Raw genomic sequence first — 22,795 nt, 5'->3', positions numbered from 1 at the left:
CCCAAACCGTTCTATGATTCTATGATCTGTTGGGACTTCATTTAGGCAATGGATAAATGAATAATTATAAACACACACTAACCAAAAAACCCTTAATTTCAGGTATTGTTGGGGTTTTATGTTTTGGTTTTTGCATCTACAGTACTGTCTGTTATGGAGAGAAGAACTAATTTGACTACTATTGAGTTTCTCCATGAATTTTGGAAACAGTTCAGATATTAGGTTAATCACCTGTGTAAAGCCTGCATTTCTGTATTTGCTGCATTTAATGCCTGTTTTCTGTGTGATATGTCTCTGAGTACACAAAACAATGTTTATTGAAGGGACACTGGAAACACTAAGGCAAAGAGACTAAGTGGTGAGGTTTACTCTAAGTGACAGTTCAAAGGGCTGTTCAGGCTGTTCTGCTGTTGCACTGCCACAAACCATCTTGCTGCCAGGCATCATCTCTACTCTTTGAAATGAAGAAGGAGGCACAGTGGAGGCTGCGAATTTTTGCTGTAGTTGGGTGCAGACAGAAAGTTCCTCCATCTACTACATTTGAGGCTGAGTACAGCCTTCTGTGCTCATGTTCCCCCTAGATGGTTCAGAGGCTTCTTTATAAGGGATATTTATCATAACAAATTGAAGAAAATAGCTCTGGAAGGCCAATTTCTAGTTCCAGAGCCTCAGCTGTTGTAGAAGGATCAATATCTAATGCAGTTTAATCAGTTTACACAAATTTGAGATCTTGGTCAATTTGTAACTCTAAATGAAATGTATCTGTAGAAAAACAATCCTCATCCCTTCTTGTTCAAATGTAATCCTGTAGTGGATGAAAATACCATGTTAATAATAAATAAATGTGGAGATAGTTTGAATTTAATGAATTTTTAGATATTTTTTTATTTATTTCATTTTTCTTGAAGCTCTACACAGTCTGATGCTCTCCTCCTTGTGGCCACCCACAGACTTTGTGGCAGTAGTTCATTTTAATGTAAACTGGTTTTTTTCACCAGAACACTGTGCAGTATCAGCAGTTCTTTAAGCTGTTCTCTGTTCTGTCAGAGAAACCAAACAATACTTGGCACTTCAGGAAATACTTTGGTTTTCAGTTGTCCACACACAGACTTTGGAGTGTAGTTTGTGCTTGGAATTGACTTTGAAATACACTTAAATGCATTTTTTACAGGGTGTTTCTTGAAAGCAATTGACACTTCAGTTGCATGAAGTCTATATACTACTTACAGAAGGATTAGCATTAACAAGAGCAGATCAGACTTGATATTCCTGGCCTGAAAATTTAAATGATAGGAGAGCTTGAGTAGTGGCTACTCTACAGAGCTCAGCTGCATTGAGAAGGACAAATATTCTTGAAATATGTTGTGTGTCTTTGCATGAATGGTTTGGTTTGCTCTATGCAGCTTTTTCTCAGCATTGGCACCATTTAGAAATTGGATGTTTGGGGGAAGGAAAGATGGACACAAAATGAAAATATTCTGCATAGGCCAGAGGGCTGTCTGTCTATAAAGGGGAGGAGGGTGCATCAGTTTCTTGAGGACTCTGAGTTAATTCCTTTGCAGCCAAAAGTAGTTTATCTGTTATAGCTCTCATAATCTATATGAGATTCATAATATAAATTGAGATTGAGGTCCATGCCCTGCCCTAGAACTTTAAAGCTTTGATAATGTAATGTGATCCCAGTTTGTGCAGGCTTAGGACTGGAGATAAGACCTAAGAAATGTAGACTTACGTACTATTAAAAGTTAAAATAACTAAATCTCAGTCTGAAGTACTTCTTCAGGCACTTTTTTTTTTTAAGGAAGTTTAAAAAAAGTATTTGGAATAGATGAGGTAACGAGTCTGTGGAGCTGGCATATAGCTGCAGATCATGGTCTGCTGCATACTTAAGGATAGAAAGGAGCACACATACACACGCCCCCTGCACCCACACCTTTCTGTATAGGATATAAGGACTATAAGAAATCTCCACACTTTTTCTGTAGGAGGATCAAATGGAGATATTAAAATTTAAAATTTAAACACACTTCAGAACTTATAGTAGAGACCCACTGCAAATTCTCAGTTCCTAAATATGAGAACTCAACTTATGTTGTTGAATGTACTTTACAACCTAAATTATTCTACAGGGCTTCTTTCAATACAGCAAATGTATGCTCTTGTAGGGTTCATTTATCAGTGGTGCAGGAATCTCACTTCAAAGAAATCCTTATTTCCTAGTGCAGTAGGATGTGACTTCTGGGGATGCCCGACTATCCTTTGCTGTTCTAAACACCCCAAAGTACACTTGCACATGACTGGTCATAATCAGGTACACCCTGCACAGATAAAATCTCCTTCTTACTCTGTCTATATCTCAGGTTTTCTAGTCTTTAACTTCCTTCACCAAGAGTTTAAAGGTCTGGCAGGAACCAGCTAAGACTTACTGGTTGCTAGCTGTTGCTCCCTATAGTCTCACAATTTGTACATACACTGTACCTATATTATACTTGATGATTCCACACGTAGCCCAGTAGGTACCAGCTTACACCCTGTCTCTGGGTTTGTCTGTTCCCTGCTCCAAGCAGGGCATTTAACTCTTTGTTCCCTGTGGGACAAGTACACAGCTAGCTATGAGGAAGGTCATCTGCCCTTCACTGAAACTATCTAGAAACTATCCATAAGTGTCCTAAATAGAGTGTTCCTCCTTATATAGGAAAGATTGCATCGCAAGTCATATAGCCCAAAGAGGTACAGTGTTATCTCAAGGTTCAAAGTGTGGTGACATTGCCATCAGGAGGAAAGCCAGCTTGGGAGGTTTGCAGCTTCTCTCTTTTGTCCCTGTTCAGTTCTACAGCTGTGGCTGTTGGTTATCTTTTGGCTTTCAAGTGGGTGTAGAGTGTGGCCCCACAGGTTCACACTGCCAGGCTACACCTTCTTTAAAGTCAAAACAGCTACCTTTGGCCTTTGGCAACTGTGGTATGCAACTACACCGTAAGCAGAACTACCAGTGAGCCTTTATTCTTAACCATTGATTCACTGCATTAAACATGGCGTAGGATTGGGAAGACTCTAATACTTCGTATTTGAATAAGTACTTTTGCAGGAAAAAGAATTTATTCTTGGAGATATTGTTTTAAGAAATAGTGCAGAATATTAATATCTATTAAATATACAGGTACAGAGGAGATTTAAAGAGAAAAATTCAGTAGGACTGTTTGGGGCTAAAGATGAAGAAAATCTTCCTGCCGCAGAAAAGCTTATTGAAATCAAAATCAGGGAGCTGGGCAGAGTAGCAAATACTGCTTACTGGATATAATGATGAAACCACACGGTGTGGTGGTTTTTTTTCTTTACAGTATTCGTTGGGCCCAAGTTATCAGTCTTGGAGAGTCAGGTTTTCCTGCTGAGCCCTTTGTGCCTTTTCCACCCCACTGCTTTCCCATTGCTTCTCTTACAATGAAGTGTTCAAATAAAATACTTCCAACTTTTTAGTCTGTGAACCACCAGCATCTGGCGCTTTGTGAATTGTTTTGTTCCCTTTCCAGAGACAAAGCCAGTCATCTGGGCTGGGGCATAGCCAAATCTAGTCTTGCTGCTGCTGCTGATCTTTCATCTCCCATAGCCATGATGTGTTTATCACCATGTTCAGGCTACTAAAAGCATCCCTAGAATGAGAAACATTGTCAGCAAGCACATGCTGTTCAAATCAGCATGAAGCATGAAGAAAATGCTTGTGTACTTCTAAGGCTATGTAGGGACAGAAGATAAAAAGCTCTTTCCCCCTCCTCTCCTTTTATCAAGAAACCCAACCTCAGAGATGCTTGAAAACCATCCAGGAATTTATTCTGTGAAAAAAAGCAATGCATAGGCAGAGAGGAATGGAAAATCTAGGAGCAAAGAGGACTATGAAGATAGGCTATCACACACAGTCTGATATCTGTGGGGTGGAAAAGAAAGAAGGTAGACCTTGTAAGGGACATCTACTAAAAAGTCTTTTAAAGAGTGAAATAAATAAAGGAGGAGCAGCTATAACTTTCACAAACATAAAATGGGAGCAAAATCAAGGAAGGAAACCATGCTGCTTTTATACATACATAGGGGGACTTATATATAGATACAGTCCCTATTTCTTCCCTAACTTACTGCTTAGATGCTGGCTACTGAAAGATTTCTGTGTATGAGCTGGAACACAAAGACTTACTGGCACTTTACACACAAAACTAAAATCCTTTCTTCTGAAGACTTCATATTAACTTTGAGCTTTGTGCAACACAAACAGCAAGCACAATACTTGGTGTTTTGTGCTTTGCTTCTGCATGTGCTGTTTATGACCTATGTTTCTAAGACTGTTTCTGAAGTTTTGGGATACTATTACCTATTTTGTGAGGAATGTCCTTGACTGAAAATTTTTCATTGCTTCCTGACTCCAATTGCTTCTGTTTGTTTTGTCTGTGGCCTCAGCCAGGCAGTCATAAGTTTGATTGCTATAGTAAGTGACTCATACATTTGCAGTCTCAGGCCACTCTGTAGCTAAGTCCAGGTTAGTTTTCACCTTTTCGATCAGTCCTAGCTCTATGCCAAAGCTAGAAGTTGCCTGTTCCTCTGCAGTTTACCATATATTCAAGATCACTTGCATTCTCAGCTGCTGGAGGCTAGACCAATGCAGCTTTGTGTGCATGGCACTGTCTTTAGGTAAACTGTAGTTTACATAGTTTACATTATTCCAACATGCAGTTGTTCCCACCGTAAGTAAACACAGAGCAATATGCTTGCTGAAGGACTAATATGCTTAAATTGCCAGCTGGACTACCCCAGCCTAGGATTACTTCTATCTCCTGTGTCCTGTGACATAACCTGTCCTTTCATTTTAACTTGTGTTTCTTCTTGGGTTGTTTGTTTTAATGTTTAAATGAAACTTAACAATCCCCAATGTAGAGCGAGAGCCTTGCAATTAATTGTGAAAACTAATACTGGAGAGCCAGCAGAATAGATTTGGATTGTTAGCACTGTTTCATAGGCAGCTTGTTCAAGAGGACCTGCCTCAGTGCCCCAGGAAAAAATCAATCAACCTAGGTGGTACAGAAACGGGAGTCTGACAACCTGTTTGATGCACTTTTTGCTGATAGCCCTTTTTATAGGATGAGGAAAGAGACAGTTCAAGCACCTCCATCTCTAATCACGGTAGCACTAACACAGATGGAGCTTCCCAAAAAAGGCATTTTTTTTCTTTCTCAGAAAAACCCAGAAATTCATGACATCTTCAACTCAATCTGGATAGCACCAGGCAGTCAGGAATTCTCCTGGAAAGAATAGCTCACTGCTAACAAGCAAAGAATTGATTTAAATCTGTTCTCAGGACCTGTAATACTGCCAGGCAGTATAGAGGCAAAAAAGTCAGGCTCCTGGCCAAGATTTTGAGAAATGGGCATGTAATTAACTATTCTGACTTGCAGCAAAACCAAGCATCCAGCCTCTTCTGTGTCTTTGTGAATACTCAGATATGCTGTGACTTTTTTCCTTTTAAAGGTTTTTATTTTGGGTTTTTTTCCACTCCTTGATATCTTCAGGGTAACCCACCTTTCACCTAAACCCACCTGCTGATTGCTCTGAACTGTTGCTCTTCAGTGGACTGTTTCTTTTCGGCAGCTCTCACTCTACAGAAGGAAAGGAGTGAGCCTCAGATGCTGCCAAGAAAGAAATGCTTGAAACCATGTTGCATTTTGCTGCTTTCACCCAAGGGTATGTACCTTCAGTGAACTTTACCCTGACCTCAAGGTAGAATTATGCCCCATACAAAAGGTTTTGCTCCCTGTAAGGAGCTGGACAGTAGCAGCACCAGATATATTTTCTACAACTCAGAATCACAGCTTGGGGCTTTTCACCACCGCAGTCCCTTCCCTTATCCCCAGGCATTAAATGGTACTAATGAAAGTGAGGGTTCTCTAACCAAGTATCTAACTCCTACTTGCCTCACTTTTTTTTTTTTAACCCTAAGCACTAAAATATAATTCTTTGATTTGCAAAGTGCAGCAAATGGTGTGCAAGAAAAATAATTTGGGATAGGCAGTGTGTAATTTCTGTGTCTGTATGAGGAAAAGTAACTGTTATCTGGATTTCTTAATTACTTTTCAGACACAGGCCAGTAGGAATGAACAGTCTGCATCCCTAATGCTAAATCCTGCCTCCAAATCGTGGTGGCTTGAGGAGTTCTGCCCACCAGGAATAGTCCCTGGTCTCTCCTGTGGCAGTAGGTCGTCCTCCCCCCCAGTCCCGCCAGCAGGAAACAAAACTTCTCCAGGCAGGGAGAAGGGGAAGGACACCCTGGAGGCCGCAGGTTGAAATTTGAACTGGCCAATCGAGACGTGCCAGGTACACGGAGGTGATCCTCCTAGCCAATCGAATTAAATGACCACAGGTCAGATTCGACAGGGGTATAAACGGATCCCCGCCGGAGGACACGTTGGCAGTCCTCCTCGGAGCAGCGGGTCTGCAGTCGGGGACTCCCCCTTGGGTCGGGGCACCGCTCGAGGTAACTCCTGGAGGGAGAGAGCCCTCAGCTTTTAGGGGAGCGATATGCGCATTTTGAGCCATCACTTTAAATCTTGGGGATTCTTAGGTTGGCTGTGTAGTATTAATTCTCTTTACATCACTGAGCCTGTGGTTTTATAAAATGTTACTGGACTTATAACTAACTTTTGCTGAAGAATAAATCTGAGTCTTAACACCTCTTGGATTTGGTTAGTAGTGCATCCGTAACATCTCCTGAGCAGTTCCAGGGAATTGCTTGGGAAAAGTGGCTGGCCCAAGTGGACATCAGGTCAGGGAAAGTTCACAATGAGACATCACATCAGGGAAACTTCAGAGTGAGAAAAAAAAGAAATTTTACTGGTGGAACTATTTTGCCTTCCAAAAGGCATAATTAATTTTGGTGGGAATACTGTTTTCCTGGGCACTGTTTAGCTTACATTCGTGCACGTGCATGGAGCCATAGCATCTGGAATCAACTTCTGTCAGCAATGAACCCAAGTGAGAAATCTAATACTGACAATCCTGGCTCTTTGTCAGCAGAAGTATTGACTTTTCCTTGCAAATACTGATGTGCCATTTATTTCAGCCACAGGAAGTGGGATTCTTGTATGCCTGGAATATATCCATGCCACAGTTTAACACTGCAAAATAGGTAGCATTAACTTTTCTTTTTCTATAATGAACAGCATAATAATTATACTAACCTAGAGGCCATTAATAGTGCATTGCTTAGACAACTGCAATAGCAAAAGTTTGTTGAGGTTACTTGATGAAAATGCTTGGGTAAGCAGCTTGAAAATGGTATGGTAAGTAGTTAATGAGGACAGCTTCAGCACTGAAGAACCAGACTAGTCACAGTGTGGGAAGCAGTTGGGATTGTTGGAGAGGTGGTCCGGAAGCTTTCTTACGCCAAAAGCATCTGTTTGCACTTTTTCGCTGCAAGTGAAGCAAGTTGTTGATCAGAAGGCAGGAGAACTGCCAGAGAGGCTCAGAGTGGGAGGTAGGGATGTAGGGCAGGGAGGGGCACGACTGGGCAGGCGGCAGCATTCGTTCCACGTCCTGCTCTCCAAAGTGTGCATGGCTGTTCTCGGTCTCACCTTCTTAACCTTCTGTATGAAACTTAGATCAAAAGTCCATGGGAACAGAAAGCTGATTTTGCCTGTGAAGCTGAGGCTTGTTGGAAATGTTCCCTTCACTCTGTCAGTCCTGGGCATATGCTTATCTTTCTTTCCTGTTTTTCATTTTAGCACTTTTTTTCATGTGTTAAGATGTTCTATGTTTCCAAGGCTCAAGTTTTTACAAAAGTTCTAAAACCTTGCTCCAGCCCCACCAAGTGATCCTGGGGAGGATATTCTGTACTCCACTCCCACAGCATTGCCATAAAAAACTCCTTCTCATTTCCTCTGGCTGTTAATTCTAACCAGTAGAATATACTTACGGTCTTTGAAACTTCACCGGGAGCATAAGAGAACCGTAGAGACTGGGCAGGCCTCCAACATCCGTCTCACCATTGGTGGAAGGATATGGCATACCATTATAAGTATTTAAGAAATTGTTACTTCATTTCTGCCACTTTTCAGCAATGTTTCCAATGAGCAGGTGTGCTCAGCTTTCTGTTTTGATGGAATCTGAACCCAAGTTTCATAGAGAAGCCGTTCTTCACTGTGTAGATTTTGAGAGATGGAAACAATGCACTGTGTAGAAGCATTTGTACGTTGTCTTGGCGGGTGAACTACACAGTGAGTATCAGTGCTCTGATACTACAGAATGTAGTCTTATGCAGTCCATTATTGCACACATTACTTGTGGCTTTGCACAGGTGCTGATTACCAAGTGCCTGTCTGACAGAGCTACAGGTTAAATGATATCTTGTGAACCTGAAGAAATGAAGGAAAACAGCGAGGGACTTGGGCTGAGGCCTGGAGGGAAAATGGGAAATGTGTTCACTTTGGCTGAAGCTGGGGAGTTGCTTCTAGAATAAATTAGCTCTTGGAAAGGGAAAATTAAGCTAAGGTGGTAAATGCCAAGAGTTTTCTTTATTACAAGATTGTGTCTACTTTCCATGGTCAGGATCCAGTTCTCAAGGCGTCTTCAAAAAGAATTGCTACTTAACACATCCACTGGGGCATCAAATGTATCACAGAGAAACAGATGAAAAAAACCATCATTTTTTTTTTTAGTTTTTGCCAGATTCACTATGAAAAGACATCTATTCCATAAACATTATCAACTACTACACATTTCATATGTTCGAATTTGCCAGCTGCAGGATGAGAATACTAGTGAATAATCATTTTGTTGTCTGAGTGTGTCCACTGCATCTGTAAATTATAGTTCCTTTGGGAGCGTGTGAAGGTAGGGAGACAAAAAATTGTGGTTTAATTTAGCTTCATATAAAAAAACGACTAATGCCTGTGGCTTCAGTGGGGCATAGATGAGCAGGTAAAAATATTCTCCCCAAGCATCAGCAGCTGGGCAAGTACGTGATTTTTTTCATCTATCAACTAAAGCAGAGTCTCCAACAGAGGCTAGAAGTGACTTTATGGCCAACACAGGCTCTTGTAGAGGACTTTTTGATAATAAATTAGCATATATATGAGAAGCATAAAGCCATGAACAGCTGAAAAAGTATTAATGAGCAATGGACAGTATGTCTCCACAGAAAATGAGTAATAATGTGCCTTTTGAAGCTTAGTCCTAATAAGCTGGAGTAATTCAAAGCTCTTTAATAAGCTTAACCTAAGCCTATTCTTGCTTATCTCAAGAATCCATCCTTATGCTTGCCAGCCTTTAGAAACAAGTACTAGAATGGATTTATAGATTACTTAGGCAAGGGAAATAAGGAAGTGATCTTTAATACTTGCAGGATTGTTGGCTAGTGGTTAAACCTAAACGTTTTCCTGTCTTAAGATTTTGATGAATTAATGCAATAAAATGCAGCAAGACAGTGTCTGAGAAGTAAATCCACAAAGATATATTCATCTTTGCTTATAATACAATAACATGTCATTTGAGATGGAAATGTTAATGCTGTGATTTCTCTGGAGATGAATGACTTGGGTCCATTCTCTTCATTTGCTATAAAAGAAACTTCTGTATTGAAGGAGCTGAGGACCAAGTCAATTTAATGAAAGGGCTGTAAAAATGCTTCTTAAGTGTAAATGGCACAGATTTGAACAGCCCTTCTTGTGCACAAAAGACTTTGCAAAACAACAAATGACAGATGGAAGTAAACGATTCTGTTATTTCAAAGAAAAGAAAAAAAATAATGCTTTGTTACCATTTTTCCCTATTTTTGATGGTGATCATTCCTGCAGCAGTGTACCCCCTGTCCCCCACTCCCCACCCCCCCCAACCAGTGGGGATCAAGTGTTCTTCTTCATCTCCCCCAAACCAAGGAACTGGCTTAGAAAAGATCCTTAGTCAGGAAAACATTTATCTAGCACTTATCATCCTTTCTGGTTAACAATGTTCAGTTTCTCATTCAGTAATGAATTTGCCTACAGAAGTTATTTGAGTTCTGGCTCTTTGCCTATACTGTAGGGATTTGGATGTCTTTTTCCCTGGCTTGAATATTATAGTAGAAAATCTTCAGAGCAGTAACTGACACTGCATGTATGTAAAAATCTCAAAAACTTGGGGTCCCAACCTGGTGAGGTAGAGTCTATTATAATACTAATCCAATATTACCTGTTATGGTCTGTGTTATGCGTGGAACTTCCATATTCTCCCCAGAAAAAAATCTAGGTTAAATTATTTATGACTTCAGAAGATTATACTTATATAATAACAATACTTGTGGAATTTAATGACCTTGTTTGGAATAAATAAAAGTGAGAAATATTCTGTACAATTACCAGGGAACTACCATTATCTTAAAAACTTTTTGTACGTACTCAGTTTTTATTTTATTCTCAGTGCCTTTTTAGAAAGAAAGTAAGATCTTCAGTGTTAGATGTGAGATTTGTATTTTTGCTTCTAAGACTTTCCTGGGGTAGTGGTGGGGATTTTCTTGCTGCAGCTGCTTTGAAAACCTCATCCTTTAAACATTCATTTGTACTTGACAGATAGATGAACAATAGGTTTAAAATAAACAGGTTTAAAATTTAGTAATGAATAAGACTGTCTGATGATAAGAGTAGGTATGTTAAGCAGTGGCTTTACTTATCAGTTAAGCAGCTCATGTACTTCAGATACCTTAAAACAAGGGGGGGGGGGGGGGAAATCCCATTTTTTCTGCTTTTTACTGCCTGCTTTAGCTCATGAAGTTCCTTAATGCAATTTATTGGCACTCCGGCAAAATGTGCAATACATTTGCTCTGCATTTAAAATCTTCCCCAGAGACCTTCTCCTGCCTGCTGTAGGACATTGGGTCTCATTTGATATGTCTGTTTTATGTTATATAGCTTTTGGCTCAGCATTCTGTACTGACCAGCTCATTTTCTTTTCTGCATTTTCTGTCTTGGTTGAAAAGCAAGGCTCCTTTCTTTTCTCTTTTCTTTTCTTCTCTTTTTTTTCTTTTTCTTTTTCTTTTTCTTTTTCTTTTTCTTTTTCTTTTTCTTTTCCTTTTCCTTTTTCTTTTTCTATTAATAAAGGCAGTTTTAAGCCTGGGTCTTGTAGCATTTTGTTCAGATGAAAGCTAGCTGGTTGTATTGCTGTTCTACTCTTTTTTTTTTTTTTTTTTTTTTTTTTTTTAACACAGAATGGTATCTCTTGCAGAGCAGGCGTAGGCATCAGGCTAACTCTTTTGTCTTGCTTCTAAGATTTTGGGGTTGATTTTTCTTTGTAAGTATATGAGATAAGTAAACACAATGGTACCCATTACATATTGTCCTGGTTTCAGCTGGGATAGAGCTAACTGTCTTCTTAGTAGCTGGTACAGTGCTATGTTTTGAGTTCAGCATGCGAAGAATGTTGATAACACTGATGTTTTCAGTTGTTGCTCAGTATTGTTTAGACTATAGTCAAGGATTTTTCAGCTTCTCATGCCCGGCCAGGGCACAAGAAGTTGGCACAGGACACAGCCAGGGCACCTGACCCAAACTGGCCAACGGTGTATTCCATACCATGGGACGTCCCATCTAGTTTAGGAACTGGGGAGTGGGGGGCGGGGAATCGCTGCTCAGGGACTGGCGGGGTGTTGGTCGGCGGGTGGTGAGCAATTGCCCTGCGCATCGTTTGTACATTCCAATCCTTTTATTACTACTGTTGTCATTTTATTAGTGTTATCATTATCATTATTAGTTTCTTCTTTTCTGTTCTATTAAACTGTTCTTATCTCAACCCACGAGTTTTACTTCTTTTTTTCCAATTTTCTCCCCCATCCCACTGGATGGGGGGGAGTGAGTGAGCGGCTGCGTGGTGCTTAGTTGCTGGCTGGGACCACGACACATAAACAAAAAAATTTTCTGAAGTTAGGGAGAGCTTTCTTACTTATTAAAAGCTTTTCTTTCTGTTAAGTTTTCTGGGATCTTAAAGCAATGCTTGATAAGCAGCTGCCATAGAATTTGCACAATCAACACTCCCACCTGGAAAAGCTTTGCAACCTACTTCTGATGTGATTTGCAAGTGCATATGGCTTAAGTCACTTCACTGTGTTTATCAATTTATGTTCAAATGTCCAAGTGTTCTGAATATGTTTCACTCTTTCATACTTGATATGTAATTACATATTTGGAAATGGAAAGATATATACAATTGTGTGGTTTTGACTGTGAATTATTCTGAAATACAGAAGAATGTAATTTTGCTTTTATGAATATGGTCTTAGAATATAACCAAGGGCACTGTTAACTAATGTAAGATGGGAACCTTTCAATTAAAGGGTGATTTGTTGGAAAATCTGGAGGAGTTTCATCTAACATGCATGCCCATGTGTAAAAGTAGACCTAATTTGGCCTGACTGTGGGTTCAGGCATCTCGGAATAATAATTGTAAATTTTGATCACAACCACAGATGCAAATACAACATATAACAAGAAAAGATGGGGAAAAAATGACTGTGGAGGTAAAATTTTTCACTAGGGATTTAGAGAACTCTTGGGGGGTGGTGGCAAGGGAGCAAAACTCACCTGTATTCTCTGGTAGTGCTTAGAGATGCACTTACATGCACCAAGTTGTATTATCTGTTGTCAGTAGTAGGAAAAGAGACACTATTCATCAAATTGCTAAAACTTGTCATGTAGGGCTATTACTCAGTTCATTAGATCTGTTGGAGATACTCTGGGACACACACTGGAATATTTTGGACCAGTTTTTTGCCACTGTCTTTACAGTAATGTTTTACATATGAGGCTGGTAGCATGTCAGGGTTTTTTTGCTAGACTTAACTGTTTCTTCAGCCTTGTGCAGTCCTATTCTCCAGACCTCCTCTTCTCAGTGTTTTTGTCTGAACTCTTCTGAGTTCGACTCACAGTTTTATTGAAGTGGGATGTCCGAAACTGACCATCAATGTACAGATCTGCAGTTCAATCTCTTCTACTCTTAGAACGTTCTCTTAGAATGCTCTAAGCCAGATGCTGCTTCAGTCTTGCAGCCTTAACGTGGGTGATGTGGGATAGCCAGGCCCTCAGGTGCTCTCTCACAAGGCAGCTCTCTGATGTGTATACACTTCATGAAATTATGAAAACACAGAAAGTGATAGTAAACTATTATGGCTGGAATGCTCTTGCATGCTCTGTAAGAATTACTAAATGGCACAAAAGGAGCAGAATATAAACTTGAAAGAAACTGTCATCGTGAAGTTACCAGATGTCTTTTTGTGCTGCAATCTCTGCCAAAAACATTAGAGGGTTTGACGTCAGGGAAACAGCTGAAATAAATGAAAGTGAAAAACAGACGTATCAAAGTAAGAAGATGCTGCATAGAAATTTTTATATTCTGGTCCATAAGTAGCCTGAAAAGTCAAAGTGTATCAAACACTGCATACAGCAAGCTCCTTTCATGCTCTGTAGAAGAGGACAGCAGGCTACAGCAAGACTGAGCTAATCCCCTCACAGGGACCCGAAGCAGAGGGCCCACCTGTGCCATCATAGAAAGGAAAACTTGTAGTAAAGGGACCTCACTTCAGCCTAAACCTAGGAATCAAATATCTGGGTATGGTGTATTTCTCTAAGCAATAATTTAGAGATGGACATCATACTGCTTAATAACCACTTAAAATAAGAATATTCTGGATTGGTAGTCTTCTTTCAAATTATAAAAATTTACCTGTTTGTTTTGGACAATACCAGTTCCTAAAGTTAATAATAATAATAATAATGATAAACCTAAGACTGCTGTCTTAAAGATGAACACTAGCTGGAGAGCACATCTAATTTGGACTAGAAGATCCATCAGATTTCAGGGATTATGGCAGTCCTGCAGAACTGTACAGTTGTGCAGTCATTTCTATGTCAAGAAACTAGCTTTCAGTGCACCATGCTGTCTCTGGCCAATAAACTTGTGAAGGAGGATATCAGACTCCCTTAGCTTCATCAGTAAATCTACACCTCTTCTGAAGTTAGCTATTCTATTGACTATTTAGACATTACTTACTAGTTATGAGGGACTTGATTTTCATTTAAAAAAAAAAAAAAAAAACAACACAAAAAACTATTTAAAAAATCCCTTGTTTACGAATTTGCTTCATAATTGGAAACCACAAATAAATCAAAACTCTTTCAAAACATTCCTTTTTTGTACCATTCAACTCAAAACAAACCCTTAACAATCAAAGTTCAAAAACTTTATTATGACAACAGCAATTCTATACATCTGTAAAAATCTCTAATGAACTTCATCAAGCTTTACATGCCCATTGGATCTCAGCATATTGTATTCAGACTGAGACAAAAGAAGATGAATAGATTACATTTTTTTCCCCAGCTTTCTGTCATCTGTTGCCCCCCTTCCCATCCATTGACTGTGTGCACTGTGTCATTGTTCATCCTTATCACCTTGCATGTGGACTTATGGAGTGTTTCTACAGTTACCTCCCAGTACACTATTAGTCCAGGAGGAGAACAAATAAATGCAATGTCCTTCACGTCAAGTAATTCATAGTGACATTTGTTTACCATACTGCCAAGCACTTTTTAATATTCTGCAATTTGATTTTCTGTGGGTTTTTTAATGTTCTCCACTCTAATTTATTAATTAATACTTTTGTTTACTCTCCTTGATGTATGTCTTCTGCAAAGGAAAATAAATAACAATGGAGACTTTATGGTTTCAGTGAGTTTTGAGGAGGGCTAGCCTTAGATATAGAATGTCAGAAAGAGTTACTCTGAGGGCTTTCACACTTACCCCATTTATGTCTCATTCACATGCACAGACGCTGCCCAAGTACAGTCTTTTCTCTATACCAAATGTGATGGAAATTAAGTTTGCCTGCCTTGGAATGCACTGTGATGTAAAAGACTGTATACAGCTGGTAAAGCAGATAAGGTGGTCTGTGGAAATCTGTTTGTATGAAGCAGCTATCCATACCACACATGCTGGGATTGGTATTTCCAGGGTTGGAAACAGCAAGAGACCTGGAATCAGGTAAGTGAGTTTATGTAGAAGTGCACTGTGAAACTTGTCCTTGGCACAAGGCAGCATGAGACCTACCTTTTAAAAATTCACTCTACAGTGTGTTGTACCCCCCTTAGCTTTCATGCATCTGTTCTTTGCCCTTTTGCGAATAAAATAAGAAAGGATTCATGGCATTACTCATGCCCAAACACAATGCTGTTTACTCATCACTAACAGGTTCTACTTCTTTTTCAGTTGGATAATTTTTACTAGAAATAAATAATCTTCTTGTACTGAAAATATTACCAGGGAAACTGTCAGCTGCTAAAACCCGCATTATTCTTTAGCAGGAAGCAAATGTCTATAACTACTTACTGTTGGTTGGGACATGTTTGGTTTTTTTATTTCTGGATATTTTTTTTCCTGCTAAAAAATCTGTCATCTCTCATGTTCAACTGTTTTCCATAAACCCACCTTTTTTAACATAAAGTCTTATAGTCTAGGAAACTCTAGAACTCTCTTCTATTTACACATTTCCAAATAATGCTATCTTCAAGTGAAGTGTTTCTGTTTCTAGAACATTCAGATTGATTTTTCCAAAAAGGAGCAACACTCAGCTCTGTTACTATGACAATTGGGCAGAGCTAGCAATGAGTACGGAGATTAAAAAATGGATTCACAACGTTAAGGTTACTTTTTGACAAGTACAGAAGAACCTTTACAGAGGAATCAGCTTGTGAATGTATGGAGTGGTTAGTAAGAATGCAATAAAAATGTAATATTAAAATATTTGCTCGAGGTCCAATTCTTTCTGAAATATATCTGCTTCAACTCAGGGAATTTCATTCTCATATTCTAGATCCTTAGATTGATACCCTCCTTGAACTGAAGTTAACAAAAAAAAATTACAGCTGGCATCAACAGAAAGTAAAAATTTCTGTTCCCATCAGTGCAAAGACCTCAAATGTCAAGTTGTTCAGATGTCGGAAAAAGAGAAACATTAATTGTACAGAATCTAAGGTCCTATAGATATGAATGTTTCAGACCTGATTTCTCACTGGACATGCAGTTCATAGCTTATATCAAAGCTATAGAACTGTATTGACCTCAAAGAACTGAAGATCTGGCTCAAAGAATCAAGTCCATGAGTGTTAAATTGATAGCCCTACCCCAGTAAATCATAGTTACCTGAGAAAGAAGAAAAGTTTGCATTTCTCCATTGACATGCATATGCAAAAGCAGATCTGCTTGGTGAGAGAAAGCTATCAACCTGAGCTGTACCAAAGTGTGAACCAGACGGAACAGACACCCTACCAAAAGAGACTTTCGGTCAAAGATTTAAAGTGCTGGCTTGTGCAATTTCAGATTACTTCCATAAACTGCACTGTGAATAGAGAAGACCGCCACTGGGGAAGCTAATGACATACTCTCAGTGGTGTCCAGCCTGCCCCCAAATTCAAGCCACAGATCTGCTACCCCAGTGTGAGATGTTCTCCTGCCCCTTGCCTTTGGGACCTGCTCTCCTAAGCGAGTGCTGTGGTAAACATGACCCTGGATTCGTGTAGTGTAGTGGGGTTGATCTGGAGCAGGAGCCGAGCCAGCTGCTTTGGCATCCAAATGGGAGATCTGGCCACCATGTAGGACGTTCACTATTCTGTAGTGGATCTCTCACTTTGCTTTTTTTAATGTGTTGAATATCTCTCTTTTGCCAGCCCATTTCCTCTGGAAAAGTTTGGCAGCTGGAAATCCTCAGCCTGGGGAGAAACACTCTGGCTAGGTCAGCTGCACAGTCATAGGCACTGTACCATTTCTGTCTTTTGCCCCGGGCTAACATGGCTTAGTCCACTCTATTTTTCAAGATCCGTGGGCACACATGCTCATGAATTGTGAGACGGTCTTGAACAATGCCTAACTGCCTTTGAGATTTGGTTTGGATGGCCAAATGCAGTCATATCAAAGTACTCTAGAGGATCTATACCCTGCCATTTTAGAGCCTTGCTGGTGACAAACAAAAAGTGCTTCCTTCTCTCTGTCATCTGTGGACAGCAGGGGACAGAAAGTGTGTCCACTTACATGTAGGTACGGCATCTTGAAACACCGAGCCACAGTGTCCTCTGGAGCACAGCAGGTATCACTGGGATGCCAGCAGATTCCCTGTTAATGTTACAGGTTTTTATAAGAAGTAACCTGGTTTATGCTGAGATTTTCGCAAATCCCACTGCAACAATGTGTATTTTTAGTAATCTCCTGCAAACTAATAGTAATGATAATTTTGGTAAAGGGGAAGTTTTAATCTAAAAGACAACTGCCAAATGATTGAAACAACTTGAAATTCTACACACTTGCCCCATATACACGAGAGTTTGACCATTGGCCACATTGTGAAAAATAATTTCTTCTTGGTTTCTTGAGGCTAAGGGAGAGGTAAAGAATTTGGGGTTTTTTTCCCCAAAGAACAGTGTCTTACCAGATAATTTACACTTTTGCTTCAAAGTAAGTCTCATAAAAATACCTGTATGATGAAAGGAGCAGGTATCCATGGTGACCAGCAATTTACCATCTTTTGTTCTCAGTTCTCACTTCAGAGAAAGTAAAATGACTCACTATTTCCCTAATGGCTAGTATTTTAACAAGACAAGATAAACTGCAAAATGTCAGAACTGAGTTATAATTTAGTTGCTAAAAGTATTAGCTAAACTCATCTCCAGCAAACCACCATCTTCAATGGAACCACCTTATTGATAACGTCATTTCATTCTAAATAAAATCAAGATATTGTAAGATATTATATAGGGAGTGGTAAGTTCCCCCCATCTTTATTTGAAATCAGTCAAGGCTGAATCTTACAATCAGCACAGGATCAAGAAATATCTAAATGAACATCTGCATTTTCCTCCCTTTTACTGCAGAGGTGATTGCAAATTCTGCTGACGGCAAAGCTGAGTTCTTCTTTCAAGTTCATGTTAATATTGTCATCCTATTGACATTATATTCATGCAAAGATTATTTATACTTCCAGTTTTCTTTATGTGAGATCCACAAGTTCTCACTTTCTTATTATAATTTTTATTTATATTTTTAACTCTTACGCACAGTTTTAAAAGACAGAGATGTTCAACAGCTGAAACTTGGATGGCATGTTGTACTAAACCACACAGAGAACTCCTTAGTTATGATTAGTGAAATAAAAGGAGAAATAAGGAAAACCCTTTTTTGCTGGAACAAATTGCCAAGGGTTGAAAGAACTTGCCACTTAAACCTTTGCACAAACACTGCAGCCTTCTGAATTACATGTTATGGTTAGATTGCAGTAGATTCAGGAGTTACTCTGTCCTGAACTTTGAGGAAAGAATCATCTCAACAGGATATACTGAGTGGACTTGGGTGAGTTCTTCACTTGTCTGCCTCTCCTACTAAAAAGGCTAGTCCTCTAGTTTCTAGCTAGAAACTCCAGCTAGAGCTAGTTTCTAGCTAGCCACTTCCCAGTGGCTAATGGCCATAGTTGAAGACAGGTTACCAGGCTGAATGGACCGACCTCTGGCCTGACCCAAACCCAGCTGCTCTTACACTCTTCGATCCTTAAATAATCAGCTATGCAAATGAACATAGCTTCAGCAAATCAGTGTAAATGAGGTATTCTGCAGAATTATATAACCACATTCATATTTTATTCATTAATCATAAATTAATATTTATTGCTTCCTAACATTAAGATCTAAAAGAGTCAAAGGTAGTTGTGAAGTTTATGTACTTTCAAGGAAAGGAAAAATTCTACCTTTTACATTTTCTCACACATTCTTTACAAGGATGACCCTTGGACTTCTGATGTGCTGTTAACAGTCAAGAGATGTAAGGTTGGCAGGAGTTTTGCTGTGCTTGGCATGTGCTAGACTGGACATGGAAAAAGAGAAGTTTTGGTAAGGACAGAGTTGTTGCTTTAGCAACTGGAAATAACATTTGGCTTTAAGAGATATAATGGTCTTTCATGACGTTTAAAGTATTTTATTTGCTTCCTGTCATCTGTAACATATTGTGTTTCCACTCTGCAACCACAGTATTGGTTTGAATCTCTGTGGTTGTCTTACCCTTGTTTGAAGGAGCAAATTTTAATATAGTTTTTTGTATAAATTACTGCATAATCTTAACTCCTGCATACAACTGAGAATATGATATAACTTAGAATTTGAGTGGAAGAAAGTATTTTATACCACAACTTTGAAGAATTCTAAAAAAGAGAACTTAGAACAGGTCAGTTTATTATACTTAAAAAAAAGAGACCAGTGTTGATAGCAGTTGATGAGAATTTGTCACTTTTGTATCAGTGGATGTAAAGAAAATAAAGATATGGGATATACCTTTTACTATTCTATTCTTCCAACATGACAGAAGATGCTACAGTGGAACAGAACAACTGTCAATAGCAGTTAAAATGTCCTTTTATTTGATTTATTAATCTAGAATTTAAATGAAATTTTCTATAAACTGAAAATGAAAAAAGTGAGGAACAAATACTGCTGCCCTTGACAGAGCCTAGAAATAGGACTGTGCATTTGAGTGCTATTAGTCTTGCAGTCTTGCAGTCTGATCAATTCAGTCTTCTAAGTACAAAAGGTAGATCACTGGCAAGCAGAGATTGTTCGGTCTGCACGGACCGGCTAGTGACTCTGAATTCAATGTCTGCTTTTAGATAAATAAAGCTATTAGAACTCAAAAATTTGCCACCACACATAGACATAGGTTTCTAGCAAACTATACTGGTAAATATAGCCCTCTCAAATTGTTTTTCAAATAAATTGAATGCTTTTCAAATCTCCAAAACCAAGATAAATGGTAGGGTATGGATCTGCAGAAATCCATACACAAGCCTTTCAGCGTAGGATCTGCCTGTCTGCACTTAGCTTACTTTTTTTAAGCCTTTTGTTATGGGACACTTCAGTCTGGTTTTGATTACAAGTAATTTACTTCCCTGCTTATTCCATTTTTTGCAGCAAATGAATGGTCCTCTGAAGCTTTTAATTTCCTCTGCGGCAAAGTATTTTGCAGATATTCTCATTTTCTTCCCAAAACTCTCCATTTCATAGAGAAGATGTGATGCTGTAGATGCCCAGACAACTTTTTCCTCTCAAAGTGATACTCTCTAGTACCATTACAAATTATTTTCCAAAAAATCATTCGTTACAATCATGTTTCCTGGGCATTACTGATGATAGTTGGATTTTATTCAAAGTAGGTGAAAAACAAGGAAAGCAATGTTTTGCTTGAATGTTCCTTGTAGTGCCCATAGCTGTTTCACAGGCTGTAAATTCTCAATACCATTATGGGGACACATGGGAAACTAAACCCTTCTTACCTACCATATGTCCTACCAATTGCTCGGCAATAAACAGTGGATAGTGAATAGTTAAAATGGAGAACAAAAAGGAATTTAAAAGTCAGTTGCACAAAGTGTTCTATGGATAAAAATGAAGGCTGTCTTCTCCTTTCAGGCTGTTGTGCTGTGATGGGGACTAAAACCAAGAGACCCTTGTATGAGGTGTCAATACTTCAGTTTGGTTTGCTCTTTTCCAGACATGCAATATGGCCAGAGTCCAAACAGCAGCACCCACGGGTGGGTGGGGTCGCTGGAGGAAATTTATCTTCCACACCCTTACCTGCTCACTGGTGCACGGGCTTGGCATTTGAGCGATGCCAGAGCTGGCTCCAGGCTGCTTTGGTTGACAGTTTAAACAGTGTACTCATCCTTCCTTTCCCTCCTCATGGCCTCAGAGGGAAATCAAAAACCTGCAACATGTAGGTCATAATAAAGTCACTGGAAGACTTTTCCCCAAAGCATGTTGACAATGAAAAAAAGATATGAAGCCTTTTCTCTGGGAGGCTGGAGAGAGTATTGGGATGCCTATAGTGAATGAATGGCATAATTTTGTCCTCAGGCCTTGGAATCGGAATAAGATGACAGTGACTCATTTTTAGAACAACAGCTTGTCAGATCTAGCTTTCCTATTGTTGAAGCAAGTACTGTTTTGTGTTCTGATTAATTCTGAAAAATGAAAAACACTTGCCAGAAAGGAATATTAGTTTATTATACTAAATGTCAGAGCTTTAGGAGTGCAGAAATATGTCTCTTTCTTTAATCATGGAGCTGAACTTGACACTGAAGAATTGCTCTGAGCCCTGTGGGAAGGCCAGTAGCAGGTGTGTGCTATCAGGAAGATGCTGAATCTTTCTTTCAGCTTCAGCATATTAATTGCCTGACTGTTCTGTCTGAAGAGCATCATATATGTAGCTAGGAGGGAGTAGTACCCTGGTACTCGTATGGGAGTAGAAAAGACTGGAGGTCTGGATTTTCTACAAAAAGTTATCTTAACTCATGGTGACTCCAGGTGGAGTCCATAAGTCTGGTTGGCTCGGTAGGACTTGCAGCCAACCTGGTGCTGGGAGGCCTTGTGCAGTAGAACCGGTCAGTACCCTTTACAGCTGCTGTTTTTAAGCTGAAATATTTCATTGACATTTTCCTGGAGGTCCTGTATTCTCAGCTGTCTCACCAAGTACCCATCACCAGAGCAGGCCTTCCTCTGAATGAACAGTGCTGTTTTCTAGGGATCACCTGGTTTTCTGTACCTACGCTTTTCAGGATACAGTAGCTGCCATTTTCTTAGCTTTGGCATGAATATAACATCATTATTTACTATAATGATCCATAGTAATCTATTACTACAGCCTACTGTAACAATGCACGGCACACTGCCACACCATCTCGTGCTCCACAGGTCAATAAAGTTACTGGCTGCAGGCGGTGATTTGCCATGTCACTGTTCTTCAGTAATTCAAGAGATCCAGTCATGTTTTTACAAGCAGCCAAGTCTGTTGCAAGTGTTTAATACTGTTTTCCAACCCCTGTACTCCTGTGAAGCAGAAACTCAGCTCAGAGTTCAGAGGTTTACATTTCATGCCTTTCTCCCTCTTCCATCTGCCTTTGGTTTAAGGCCAAATGTATTGAATACAGTGCCTGTCTTCTTGGACTTGTGTATCACTGGAGGGAGTCTTGCACAGTTTTGAAGTGGCAATATGATATAAATTGGTGTAAACTGAGCTGGTGGCTGGAAACAAGTGTTTGTGAATAATGTGGCATATTTTTTGCAGTTTTTGGAAAGTTCTGAAGTGTTTCTTATTCTGAAACAAGAAATAAAAGTAGATATGTAACTGTCAGGAGCCTCAGCTACTTTAGGGGTTTTGTTGCAGGTGCGGTGATATTAGATAACATCCAAAGGTGAATATGCAAGCAATACTTGACTCTCTAAAGGTGGAACTGGGCAATGCTCTCCCAGGAAAATCAAACTTTTGTTTATTATATGTCAATATTGACTAGAATACACTGCCAAGAATTACAAGGTATTTAATAGGACAAATGTTAGAATAACTTTCTCATTATTTCTGTTTAAAGTTTTTGCCAATTTTGCCAATTTAGTCAAAATTAAAATACAATAAATCTGTAAAAACTGTGCTAATATAATTTTCACTCTCTACAGTACTGTGTCCAACTGTATATCTAATATAGTCATATGTAATACACTAAATAGTATAAGAGTGTATATTATTCATGACCTTTTGATCTATGCTATGGATAAAATACAGTTCTATTGTCTACTGCTGCCTTAAAATCTGAAGTTTTGAATGTGTGTTAGCTTACATGTTTGCTAGGCACATATTCTGCATTTCTTGGGACTTGTTGATTTCTATGGCTGTAGACCAGGAGCTGAGGTCTAATTTTCACTGACATATGTTGCACCAT

This window comes from Accipiter gentilis, chromosome 2, assembly GCF_929443795.1.
Source record: "Accipiter gentilis chromosome 2, bAccGen1.1, whole genome shotgun sequence".
NCBI classification, from domain to species: Eukaryota; Metazoa; Chordata; class Aves; order Accipitriformes; family Accipitridae; genus Astur; species Astur gentilis.
The sequence above is the reverse complement of the archived record's forward strand: the minus strand, read 5'-3'. Positions refer to the sequence as shown.